Raw genomic sequence first — 13,974 nt, 5'->3', positions numbered from 1 at the left:
TCCAGTGGCTGTTCCCCTTATTAGAGAAGCACTTAGTCTTGGGTTTGGGTTCAACTTTGGGTTTCTTCACTAGAGCAGTAGCTGATTTGCCATTTCATGAAGTATCCCTTCTTGCCCTTGCCCTTCTTGAAACTAGTGGTTTCACCAACCATCAACAATTGATGCTCCTTCTTGATTTCTACTTTTGTGGTGTCAAACATCGCGAATATCTCAAGGATCATCATATATGGCCCTGATATATTATAGTTCATCACGAAGCTCAAGGAGCTTGGTGGTAATGACTTCGGAGAACCATCACTATTTCATCTAGAAGATCAACTCCCACTTGATTCAAGCGATTGTTGTACTCAGACAATCTGAGCACAAGCTCAACAATTGAGCTTTTCTCCCTTAGTTTGCAGGCTAAGAAAATCGTCGGAGGTCTTATACCTCTTGACGTGGGCACAAGCCTGAAATCCCAATTTCAGCCCTCGAAACATCTCATATGTTTCGCGACGTTTCAAAACGTCTTCGGTGCCTTAACTCTAAGCCGTTTAACTGAAATATCACGTAGTTATCAAAATGTGTATGTCAGATGTTCGCAACATCCACAGACGACGTTCGAGGTTCAGCACACTGAGCGGTGCATTAAGGACATAAGCCTTCTATGAAGCAATAAGGACAGTCCTCAGTTTATGGACCTAGTCCGCATAATTACTACTATCAACTTTCAACTAAATTTTCTCTAGGAACATATCTAAACAGTAGAACTGAAGCGCGAGCTATGACATAATTTGCGAAGACCTTTTTGACTATGTTCAGGATAATTAAGTTCATCTTATGAACTCCCACTCAGATAGACATCCCTCCAGTCATCTAAGTGATTACATGATCCGAGTCAACTAGGCCGTGTCCGATCATCACGTGAGACAGACTAGTCAACATCAGTGAACATCTTCATGTTGATTGTATCTTCTATACGACTCATGCTCGACCTTTCGGTCTCTTGTGTTCCGAGGCCATGTCTGTACACATGCTAGGCTCGTCAAGTCAACCTAAGTGTTTCGCGTGTGTAAATCTGTCTTACACCCGTTGTATGTGAACGTAAGAATCTATCACACCCGATCATCACGTGGTGCTTCGAAACGATGAACTTTCGCAACGGTGCACAGTTAGGGGGAACACTTTCTTGAAATTTTAATGAGGGATCATGTTATTTACTACCGTCCTTCTAAGCAAATAAGATGTATAAACATGATAAACATCACATGCAATCAAATAGTGACATGATATGGCCAATATCATATTGCTCCTTTTGATCTTCCTCTTCGGGGCTCCATGATCATCATCGTCACCGGCATGACACCATGATCTCCATCATCGTGTCTTCATGAAGTTGTCTCGCCAACTATTACTTCTACTACTACAGCTAACGATTAGCAATAAAGTAGAGTAATTACATGACGTTTATGTTGACACGCAGGTCATAAATAAATTAAGACAACTCCTATGGCTCCTGCCGGTTGTCATACTCATCGACATGCAAGTCGTGATTCCTATTACAAGAACAAGATCAATCTCATACATACATATATCATTCATCACATCCTTTTGGCCATATCACATCACATAGCATACCCTGCAAAAACAAGTTAGACGTCCTCTAATTGTTGTTTGCATGTTTTACGTGGCTGCTATGGGTTTCTAGCAAGAACGTTTCTTACCTACGCAAAAAACCACAACGTGATATGCCAATTGCTATTTACCCTTCATAAGGACCCTTTTCATCGAATCCGATCCGACTAAAGTGGGAGAGACAGACACCCGCTAGCCACCTTATGCAACTAGTGCATGTCAGTCGGTGGAACCGGTCTCACGTAAGCGTACGTGTAAGGTTCTCCGGGCCGCTTCATCCCACAATTCCACCGAATCAAGATTGGACTAGTAACGGTAAGCATATTGAACAAAATCAACGCCCACAACTACTTTGTGTTCTACTCGTGCATAGAAACTACGCATAGACCTAGCTCATGATGCCACTGTTGGGGAACGTAGCAATAATTCAAAATTTTCTACGTATCACAAAGATCAATCTATGAAGTCATCTAGCAACGAGGGAGGAGTGGATCTACATACCCTTGTAGATCGCGCGCGGAAGCGTTCAAGAGAACGGGGTTGACGGAGTCGTACTCGTTGTGATCCAAATCACCGATGATCCTAGCGCCGAACGGACGGCACCTCCGCGTTCAACACACGTACGGAGCAGCAACGTCTCCTCCTTCTTGATACAGCAAGGGGGAAGGAGAGGTTGATGGAGATCCAACAGCACGACAGCGTGGTGGTGGAAGTAGCGGGATTCCAACAGGGCTTCGCCAAGCGCTGCGGGAGGAGGGAGATGTGTCATGGGAGGGAGAGGGAGGCGCCAGGGCTTAGGTGTGGTTGCCCTCCCTTCCCCCCACTATATATAGGGCCAAGGGAGAGGGGGGAGGCGTAGCCTTGGCCCTTCCTCCAAGGAAGGGTGCGGCCAGGGAGGAGTCCCTCCTCCCCAAGGCACCTCGGAGGTGCCTTCCCCCTTTAGGACTCTTCCTCTCCCTTGATTCTTGGCGCATGGGCCTCTTGGGGCTGGTGCCCTTGGCCCATATAGGCCAAGGCGCACCCCCTACAGCCCATGTGGCCCCCGGGGCAGGTGGCCCCACCCGGTGGACCCCCGGGACCCTTCCGGTGGTCCCGGTACAATACCGGTGACCCCGAAACTTGTCCCGATAGCCGAAATAGCACTTCCTATATATAATTCTTTACCTCCGGACCATTCCAGAACTCCTCGTGACGTCCGGGATCTCATCCGGGACTCCGAACAACTTTCGGGTTACCGCATACTAATATCTCTATAACCCTAGCGTCACCGAACCTTAAGTGTGTAGACCCTACGGGTTCGGGAGACATGCAGACATGACTGAGATGACTCTCCGGTCAATAACCAACAGCGGGATCTGGATACCCATGTTGGCTCCCACATGTTCCATGATGATCTCATCGGATGAACCACGATGTCAAGGACTTAATCAATCCCGTATACAATTCCCTTTGTCTAGCGGTACGATACTTGCCCGAGATTCGATCGTCGGTATCCCGATACCTTGTTCAATCTCGTTACCGGCAAGTCTCTTTACTCGTTTCATAACACATAATCCCGTGATCAACTCCTTCATCACATTGTGCACATTATGATGATGTCCTACCGAGTGGGCCCAAAGATACCTCTCCGTTTACACGGAGTGACAAATCCCAGTCTCGATTCGTGCCAACCCAACAAACACTTTCGGAGATACCTGTAGTGTACCTTTATAGCCACCCAGTTACGTTGTGACGTTTGGCACACCCAAAGCACTCCTACGGTATCCGGGAGTTGCACAATATCATGGTCTAAGGAAATGATACTTGACATTAGGAAAGCTTTAGCACACGAACTACACGATCTAGTGCTATGCTTAGGATTGGGTCTTGTCCATCACATCATTCTCCTAATGATGTGATCCCGTTATCAACGACATCCAATGTCCATGGTCAGGAAACCGTAACCATCTATTGATCAACGAGCTAGTCAACTAGAGGCTTACTAGGGACATGGTGTTGTCTATGTATCCACACATGTATCTGAGTTTCCTATCAATACAATTCTAGCATGGATAATAAACGATTATCATGAACAAGGAAATATAATAATAATCAATTTATTATTGCCTCTAGGGCATATTTGCAACAGTCTATGCAAAAGTCAACATACCAAGTACCCATCACATACCCTTATCTCCCGCATTACATTATTTGTCATTTGCCTCTCGTTTTCCTCTCCCCCCACATCACCCTTGCCGTTTTATTCGCCCTCTCTCTCTGTCATTCCTCTCTTTCTCTATTTTCCTCCTTTTGTCCGCTTGCTTTTTGTTTGCTTGTGTGTTAGGTTGCTTGCTTGGCATGATGGCTCAAGATAATACTAAATTGTGTGACTTCACCAATACCAACAACAATGATTTTATTTGCAGATCAATTCGCCGACCTTCCTAGTGAAGATGCCGCTACTCATCTGAATAGCTTCATTGATTAATGTGATATGCAAAAGAAAATAGATGTCAATAATGATGTCATTAAATTGAAGCTATTTCCTTTTTCGCTTAGAGATCGTGCTAAAGCTTGGTTTTCGTATTTGCCTAAGAATAGTATTGATTCATGGAACAAATGCAAAGATGCTTTTATCTCTAAGTATTTTCCTCCCTCTAAGATCATCTCTCTTAGAAACGATATAATGAACTTTAAACAACTTGATCATGAACATGTTGCACAAGCTTGGGAGAGAATGAAATTAATGAAACGTAATTGCCCTACTCATGGTTTCAATTTGTGGATTATTATACAATTTTTTATGCCGGATTGAATTTTGCTTCTAGAAATCTTTTATATTCGTCCTCGGGAGGCACTTTTATGGAAATCACTTTAGGAGATGCTACTAAACTCCTAGATAATATTATGGTTAATTATTCTCAATGGCATACTGAAAGAACTTCTAATAAAAAAGTGCATGCGATAGAAGAAATTAGTGTGTTGAGTGGAAAGATGGATGAACTTATGAAATTATTTGCTACTAAGAGTGTTTCTTCTGATCCTAATGATATGCCTTTGTCTACTTTGATTGAGAATAACAATTAATCTATGGATGTGAATTTTGTTGGTAGGAATAATTTTGGTAACAACGCTTATAGAGGGAATTTTAATCCTAGGCCATATCCTAGTAATCCTTCTAATAATTATGGGAATTCCTACAACAACTCTTATGGAAATTATAATAAGATGCCCTCTGATTTGGAATCTAATATTAAAGAATTTATTTCTTCGCAAAAGAATTTTAATGCTATCATTGAAGAAAAATTGCTTAAGATTGATGATTTGGCTAGGAACGTTGATATAATTGCTCTTTATGTTGATGCTTTAAAACTTAGATCTATTCCACGTAAGCATGATATTAATGAGTCTCTAAAAGCCATGAGAATTTCAATTGATGAGTGTAAAGAAAGAAACGCTAGGATGCGTGCTTCCAAAGATGCCTTTATTAAAGCATGTTCTTCTAATTCTTATGAAAATCAAGATGAAGATCTAAAAGTTATTGACGTGTATCCTATTAAATCTTCATTTTGCAATATGAATCTTGATGAAACTGAATATGATCTTCCTTTACCTAGAAGGCGTTCTAAAAATTCGGAGTGTTTAGATCTTAATGATGAAATTGATGAAAGTGGGATGGAAAGAAATAAAAATCTAGATGTTGCTAAACCCACTATATTGGATTTCAAGGAATTTAATTATGAAAATTGCTCTCTGACTGATTGTATTTCCTTGTTGCAATCCGTGCTAAATTCTCCACATGCTTATAGTCGAAATAAAGCCTTCACCGAACATATTGCTGATGCCCTGATGCAATCTTATGAAGAAAAACTTGAGTTGAAAGTTTCTATCCCTAGAAAACTTTATGATGAGTGGGAACCAACTATTAAAATTAAAATTAAAGATCATGAGTTTTATGCTTTGTGTGATTTGGGTGCTAGTGTCTCTACTATTCCCAAGACTTTGTGTGATTTACTAGATTTCCGTAATTTTGATGATTGCTCTCTAAACTTGCATCTTGCGGATTCCACTATTAAGAAACCTATGAGAAGAATTAATGATGTTATTATTGTTGCAAATAGGAATTATGTGCCCGTAGATTTCATTGTTCTTGATATAGATTGCAATCCTTCTTGCCCTATTATTCTTGGTAGACCTTTCCTTAGAACAGTTGGTGCGATTATTGATATGAAGGAAGGGAATATTAGATTTCAATTTCCTTTAAAAAAAGGGCAGGGAACACTTCCCAAGAAAGAAAATAAAATTACCATATGAAACTATCATGATAGCCACTTATGGATTGCCTACCAAAGATGGCAATACCTAGATCTATTCTTGCTCGTTATGCCTAGCTAGGGGCGTTAAACGATAGCGCTTGTTGGGAGGCAACCCAATTTTATTTTTATTCCTTGCTTTTTGCTCCTGTTTAGTAATAAATAAATTATTTAGCCTCTGTTTTGGTTGTGTTTTTTTGTGTTTAATTAGTGTTTGTGCCAAGTAGAACCGTTGGGAAGACTTGGGGAAAGTCTTGTTGAACTTGCTGTAAAAAACAGAAACTTTAGCGCTCACGAGAACTGCTGTCATTTTTATTTGAAGAGTGCTATTTAGTTAATTTTTGCAATATGATTAATAGATAAATTCCTCACGTCCACAATTTATTTTAGAATTTTTGGGGTTCCAGATTTTGCGCTAGCTACAGATTACTACAGACTGTTCTGTTTTTGACAGATTCCTTTTTGTGTGTTGTTTGCTTATTTTGATGAATCTATGGCTAGTAAAATAGTTTATAATCCATAGAGAAGTTGGAATACAGTAGGTTTAACACCAATATAAATAAATAATGAGTTCATTACAGTACCTTGAAGTGGTCTTTTGTTTTCTTTCGCTAACGGAGCTCACGAGTTTTCTATTTTGAGTTTTGTGTTGTGAAGTTTTCAAGTTTTGGGTGAATTCTTTTGATGGATCATGGAACAAGGAGTGGCAAGAGCCTAAGCTTGGGGATGCCCATGGCACCCCCAAGATAATCCAAGGACACCAAAAAGTCAAAGCTTGGGGATGCCCCGGAAGGCATCCCCTCTTTCGTCCACTTCCATCGGTAATTTACTTGGAGCTATATTTTTATTCACCAACATGATATGTGTTTTGCTTGGAGCGTCTTGTATTATTTGTGTCTTTGTTTGTTAGTATGCCACAATCATCCTTGCTGTACACACCTTTTGAGAGAGCCATACATGAATTATAAATTTGATAGAATACTCTATGTGCTTCACTTATATCTTTTGAGCTAGATAATTTTGCTCTATGTGCTTCACTTATATCTTTTGAGCTAGTATTTTGCTCTATGTGCTTCACTTATATCTTTTGAGCTAGATAATTTTGCTCTATGTGCTTCACTTAGATCTTTTAGAGCACGGTGGTGGATTTGTTTTAAAGAAACTATTGATCTCTCATGCTTCACTTAAATTAATTTGAGAGTCTCTTAATAGCATGGTAATTTGCCTAATAATAATATGCTTGGTATTCAAGATTTGTGAAACTTTCTTTTGAGTGTGTTGAATACTAAGAAAAGATTGAAGCATGATAATTGTTTTGAGATATGGAGGTGATAATATTAAAGTCATGCTAGTTGAGTAGTTGTGAATTTAAAGAATACTTGTGTTGAAGTTTGTGATTCCCGTAGCATGCACGTATGGTGAACCGTTATGTGATGAAGTCGGAGCATGATTTATTTATTGATTGTCTTCCTTATGAGTGGCGGTCGGGGACGAGCGATGGTCTTTTCCTACCAATCTATCCCCCTAGGAGCATGCGCGTAATACTTTGCTTTGATAACTTCTAGATTTTTGCAATAAGTATATGAGTTCTTTATGACTAATGTTGAGTCCATGGATTATACGCACTCTCACCCTTCCACCTTTGCTAGCCTCTCTATACCGCGCACCTTTCGCCGGTATCATACACCTACCATATACCTTCCTCAAAACAGCCACCATACCTACCTATTATGGCATTTCCATTTCCATAGCCATTCCGAGATATATTGCCATGCAACTTTCCACCATCTAGTTCATCATGACACATCCATCATTGTCATATTGCTTAGCATGATCATGTAGCTGACATAGTATTTGTGGCAAAGCCACCGTTCATAATTCTTTCATACTTGTCACTCATGATTCATTGCATATCCTGGTACACCGCTGGAGGCATTCATATAGATCATACTTTGTTTTAGTATCGAGTTGTAAATAAATAGAAGTGTGATGATCATCATTCAATAGAGCATTGTCCCAAAAAAAGGCCAAAGAAAAGAAGAAGTCCCAAAAAAATATATAAATAAATAAAAAGGGGGCAATGCTACTATCCTTTTTTCCACACTTGTGCTTCAAAGTAGCACCATGATATAGGAAGTCTCATATATTGTGCTTCAAAGTAGCACCATGTTCTTCATATAGAGAGTCTCATATGTTGTCACTTTCATATACTAGTGGGAATTTTACGTTATAGAACTTGGCTTGTATATTTCAATGATGGGCTTCCTCAAATTGCCCTAGGTATTCATGAGCAAGCAAGTTGGATGCACACCCACTAGTTTCTTTTGTTGAGCTTTCATACATTTATAGCTCTAGTGCATCCGTTGCATGGAAATCCCTACTCACTCACATTGATATCTATTGATGGGCATCTCCATAGCCCGTTGATACGCCTAGTTGATGTGAGACTATCTTCTCCTTTTTTGTATTCTCCACAACCACCATTCTATTCCACCTATAGTGCTATATCCATGGCTCATGCTCATGTATTGCGTGAAGATTGATTTTTTTTGAAAAAGTTAGAGTATGAAACAGTTGGTTGGCTTGTCATCGGGGTTGTGCATGATTTAAATATTTTGTGTGGGGAAGATGGAGCATAGCCAGACTATATGATTTTGTAGGGATAACTTTCTTTGGCCATGATATTTTGAGAAGACATAATTGCTTTGTTAGTATGCTTGAAGTATTATTATTTTCTATGTCAATATAAACTTTTGTCTTGAATCTTTCTAATCTGAATATTCATACCACAATTAAGAAGATTTGCATTGAAATTATGCCAAGTAGCACTCCGCATCAAAAATTCTCTTTTTATCATTTACCTACTCGAGGACGAGCAGGAATTAAGCTTGGGGATGCCTGATACGTCTCCAACGTATCTATAATTTTTGATTGCTCCATGCTATATTATCTACTGTTTTGGATTATATTGGGCTTTATTTTCCACTTTTATATTATTTTTGGGATTAACCTATTAACCGGAGGCCCTGCCCAGAATTGCTGTTTTTTTCCTATTTTAGTGTTTCGGATAAACGGAATATCAAACGGAGTCCAAACGGAATAAAATCTTTGGAAACGTGATTTTCTCACCGAACGTGATCTAGGAGACTTGGACCCTACTGCAAGGGATCAAAGAGGTGGTCACGAGGGTGGGGGGCATGCCCCCCTGCCTCGTGGCCCCCTCGGTGCTCCACGGACGTACTCCTTCCTCCTATATATACACACGTACCCCCAAATGATCAGAACAGGAGCCAAAAACCTAATTCCACCGCCGCAACTTTCTGTATCCACAAGATCCCATCTTGGGGCCTGTTCCGGAGCTCCGCCAGAAGAGGGCCGTCATCACGGAGGGCTTCTACATCATCCTAGCCCCTCCGATGAAGTGTGAGTAGTTTACCTCAGACCTTCGGGTCCATAGTTAGTAGCTAGATGGCTTCTTCTCTCTCTTTGAATCTCAATACAAAGTTCTCCCCCTCTCTTGTGGAGATCTATTCGATGTAATCTTCTTTTTGCGGTGTGTTTGTTGAGACCGATGAATTGTGGGTTTATGATCAAGTCTATCTATGAATAATATTTGAATCTTTTCTGAATTCTTTTATGCATGATTGGTTATCTTTGCAAGTCTCTTCGAATTATCCGTTTGGTTTAGCCAACTAGATTGGTAGTTCTTGCCATGGGAGAAGTGCTTAGCTTTGGGTTCAATCTTGCGGTGTCCTTACCCAGTGACAGAAGGGGCAACAAGGAACGTATTGTATCGTTGCCATCGAGGATAACAAGATGGGGTTTATTTCATATTGCATGAATTTATCTCTCTACATCATGTCATCTTGCTTAAGGCGTTACTCTGTTTTTAACTTAATACTCTAGATGCATGCTGGATAGCGGTCGATGAGTGGAGTAATAGTAGTAGATGCAGAATCATTTCGATCTACTTGTCATGGACGTGATGCCTATATACATGATCATGCTTTGATATTCTCATAATTATGCACAATTCTATCAATTGCTCAACAATAATTTGTTCACCCACCGTAGAATACTTATGCTCTTGAGAGAAGCCACTAGTGAAACCTATGGCCCCCGGGTCTATTCTCATCATATCAATCTCCATCACTTTTATATTGTTTTGCTATTTACTTTGCCTTTACTTTTTACTTTGCATCTTTATATCAAAAATACCAAAAATATTCTATCTATCAGATCTCACTCTTGTAAGTGACCATGAAGGGCTTGACAACCCCTAATCGCGTTGGTTGCGAGTAGCTATCGCTTTGTGCTAGTACGAGGGACTTGAGCGTGGGCTCCTACTGGATTGATACCTTGGTTCTCAAAAACTGAGGGAAATACTTACGCTACTCTGCTGCATCATCCCTTCCTCTTCGGGGAAAACCAACGCAAGCTCAAGACGTAGCAGTTACTATTAGTGAATCTAAAATCATTCGGGGCAGACATAAAATATATCACTTCAACCCAATTATCGCAGCAACTATTTTAAAAGAAATTAGCTAGCTGCCCGTGCATTGCACGGAACATCAAGATGCATTTGTATGAGTAGTTTATCTTGTGAGAGAAAAGGTTGAACGAGGGAAGGCCTTATTTGCGAACGTGGAGAGACATGTGGGTATATTTTTGCAAAATTGCCATAGTTTCTTTCCTATCCGTTAGATATAAATCCGACGGCCTATATTGCAGGATGACGCACACACCATCATCACCAACTCTGTTTTCTACTCCCTCCGTCCAAAAATACTTGTCATCAAAATGGATAGAAAGAGATATATCTAAAACTAAAATATGTCTAGATACATTTCCTTTTATCCATTTTAATGCCAAGTATTTCCGGACGGAGGGAGTATTTGTCTTTTTAGAGATTTCAACAAGTGACTATGACCGGACCTTACCAACATACTCAAAAAAGTAGTCCATAATTTTGATGTTACCCTCTTTTCTTGGCGGTGCAGTGCCATCTGGATACCTCATAAATAAATAAAGTACTACATGATACTAATATATGATACATGGCGCAGGAGTACTAACTATTATTAATACAGTTTTGCTAGAACTCATCTAGATGAGATATAATTTGGTCTCATTCATCTTTTATAGCCATTGGATGTGATGCTATATAAGATGCGTGTGTGCTGACATGGGTTGTATTTGTTCTTGTGCAACAAACTGACCACTGCATGTCATGTTTGATAGTCTCAAGTCATTAAAAGCATACAAGCCCCACATCTCTTCTTGGTTGATTCCTCTATTTATGTCAAAAAAGGAAACAACGTGAGAGTTAATGCACCATGCCTATGTGTTTACTATTTGGTATTCGTAAGATGACTTAATACTCACCTTGACGGAGGGAGTATTCGATTTGACAGCGGGCGACGTAGTTCCCGATACGGCTTTAATGCAGACGAGGGAGGGAGTAGCGGTTCCCGATATGTTGAACGGCCAATGCATCCTCCTTCAATTAATGCATGAGGGAAGTAATGGGAGGAGGTCCGGGAAAAGAGGCTGCACGATGTGAATGCAACGCAGTTTGCCCTCATTGCCCTCATATAAAGGCGCCCCTCCATTCCAATGCATCTACCACATCGTATGCACCTAAGCATTTTCCTAAGCACCTACACTAAGTGCAAAATAGCTCGCTCCATACCCATGGCGGCGATGCGCGTGAGCGGCCAGCGGCTGCGCCAGATGGTCCACGACGCCGCCCCGCGGCATGGCGCCGAGGATCGTCTCCAGACGGTGTTGGAGACCGACTGGTGGATGGCCGCCGTCGACGCCAACTACGAGTCTCAGTTGGACCAGATGATCGTTGCCACCAGCAACAAGTTCACCGTCCTCAAGAAGCTCGCGGACGACATCATCGTACTCCTCCAGCCCACGCACCCGGGCTCCTCATTGCATGCCACCCTAATCGACCTCCATGGCCGGAACCTCTTTCAAGCACTGGTGGCCCTGCGACTGCCCGCCGACGCCATGAAGAATGTCCACCTGGAGGTCGCGCTCGCCGCGAGGCGCCTCGCCCTGCAAGAATTCGTCGACCTACACATCCACGTGTACGAGGAAATCGTGTACATAGGTATCTACAAGGCCAGTGAGGACGCTACGACGTTGGCCTTCCTCAACCGGCTGGAAGCCTTGGATGCCTTTGCTGAGAAGCACCTCGACCTCGCCACAAATGCCACCGCTCCTTAGCCGCCGGTCGGTGTCCCGGCGCACTAAGTTGAGGAGGAGGAGGTCATACGTTCGTGGATCCATCTTTCTTCTTGCCTTCTGTAACCACCACTGTGATCGCATCATCATGGCCTTAATTCTTATTGTGCTGTTGCATTCTCGTTCCAGTCAATACCGACATGTGCGATCCCTTTGCTTAATTATATGCATCACTGTAACTAGTACTCCATCCGTCAATTTATAAGTTGTGCTTACCTTTTCCATCAACTTCGTGAAACGCGCGGGCATCTTGCTAGAAACACTAGAATATGTCTATATAATCCATATGTGATAGTCCATTTGAAATCTCAAAAAAGACAAATATTTAGGTACGGAGGGAGTAATATATTAGGAGTATATCAAAACAATAGTGATTTCTTTCAAGTTTGTGAACAAATACTACTATTCTACTACTTTGGATCCGTCACAACGCATGGGCACATTGCTGGTAAAAGGAAAAGGCCTGCCGCGTTCGCATCGCACCCCCACATGCCCGGGAATCGGGAGTACAACACGGCCCGTCCGGCACGACACATAGATTAGGGAAGGCGTGTTGCCTAGCATTTTCACTTTCATGTGGGACCGCCGTTGAGCAAACCGACACCCCGCCCGCCGCCGGGTTGGAAAACAGAAACGAGGGGAAGATCTAGCTTTAGCACGAAAGCCAAGAAATTTGGTGTCAGACGGGGCTCGTTGATAGAGTAGGAGCATTCCGTACTAGTACTACTCCTACTAGTACCAACTTTGTACTCCCAATACTATATTACTAGTACTACCACTATACAACTAGTAGGTACGTGCACGGCACAACATCATAAGAACAAAAAACGGGAAGATCTTATTTTGGGTGATTTATCTTTTTTTCAATCAACGTAGTATGAATAATATGATGTGGGGGGCACCCATGAAGCTTACGTGGCTTGGTTGCATGGCTACGGAAAGTTAGAGAAAAATAAATTGATAATGTGTTTAGAGTGCACTCCACTAAATAGATATACTTTGGATCCATTGCAACGGACCAGCACATCTATATCTATACCCCCTATATAGTGTGTGAAAAACTTTGAAAGTTGGTCATTGGATGAAGCCAATCCGACGGTACAAAGATGGCAAATCCGAGCACTACTGGCTGTTGGATATCATCCACCAGATTCTGCCACATGTATAATCTAGAAGACTCCATGGTTGAACTTAATTCATGACTAACTTTGCCAGAACTAAGCTTAGGCAAAGTTATTAGTTCTTCAAAATGAGAGCCACAAGTTGGCAAGCCTAAGGGAATCTTGCCATATTTTTTGTGTGTATGTCATGTGGGGCCTTAGTGTGGCTTGCCTAAGGTGTGGCTTGAACCAAACACTCACCTAAGTTAATCAAACTTGCCTAACCTTACATTCCACCAGATTTTGCCACATGTTAGAATCCAGAAAGCTCCACATGTAGAAGCATAATGCACAAACCACCAGAATCTCATGCATGCAATGCACGTGTACCTTACTAGTACTAGTTGGTAGTAGTAAGAAACAAATTCCAGTTTTGGCACGAGCTCGTACTGCGGGAGCACCATAAGGCCTGCCGTAGGAGTTACATTTCCCTCTCGGGGCCCATGGGACCGAACTTTAGTGGCTTAGTGCCCGGCCTATGAGTCAATGACATGCGGCTGGCCCACATGTCATTCTCATGGTGGTGGCGTGGTTCGCGACTCACTCGTTCGAGATGAACCGTCCGGTGGTGGCGTGGCCATGGCGAGGGTGCCACAGCTGGGCGTCGGGGCGTTACGAGGCGTAGATGGCCACACCGGCGGGTACTACCTGTA

The sequence above is a fragment of the Triticum urartu genome, chromosome 2 (genome assembly GCF_003073215.2).
Source record: "Triticum urartu cultivar G1812 chromosome 2, Tu2.1, whole genome shotgun sequence".
NCBI classification, from domain to species: domain Eukaryota; kingdom Viridiplantae; phylum Streptophyta; class Magnoliopsida; order Poales; family Poaceae; genus Triticum; species Triticum urartu.
Note: the sequence above shows the minus strand (reverse complement) of the source record.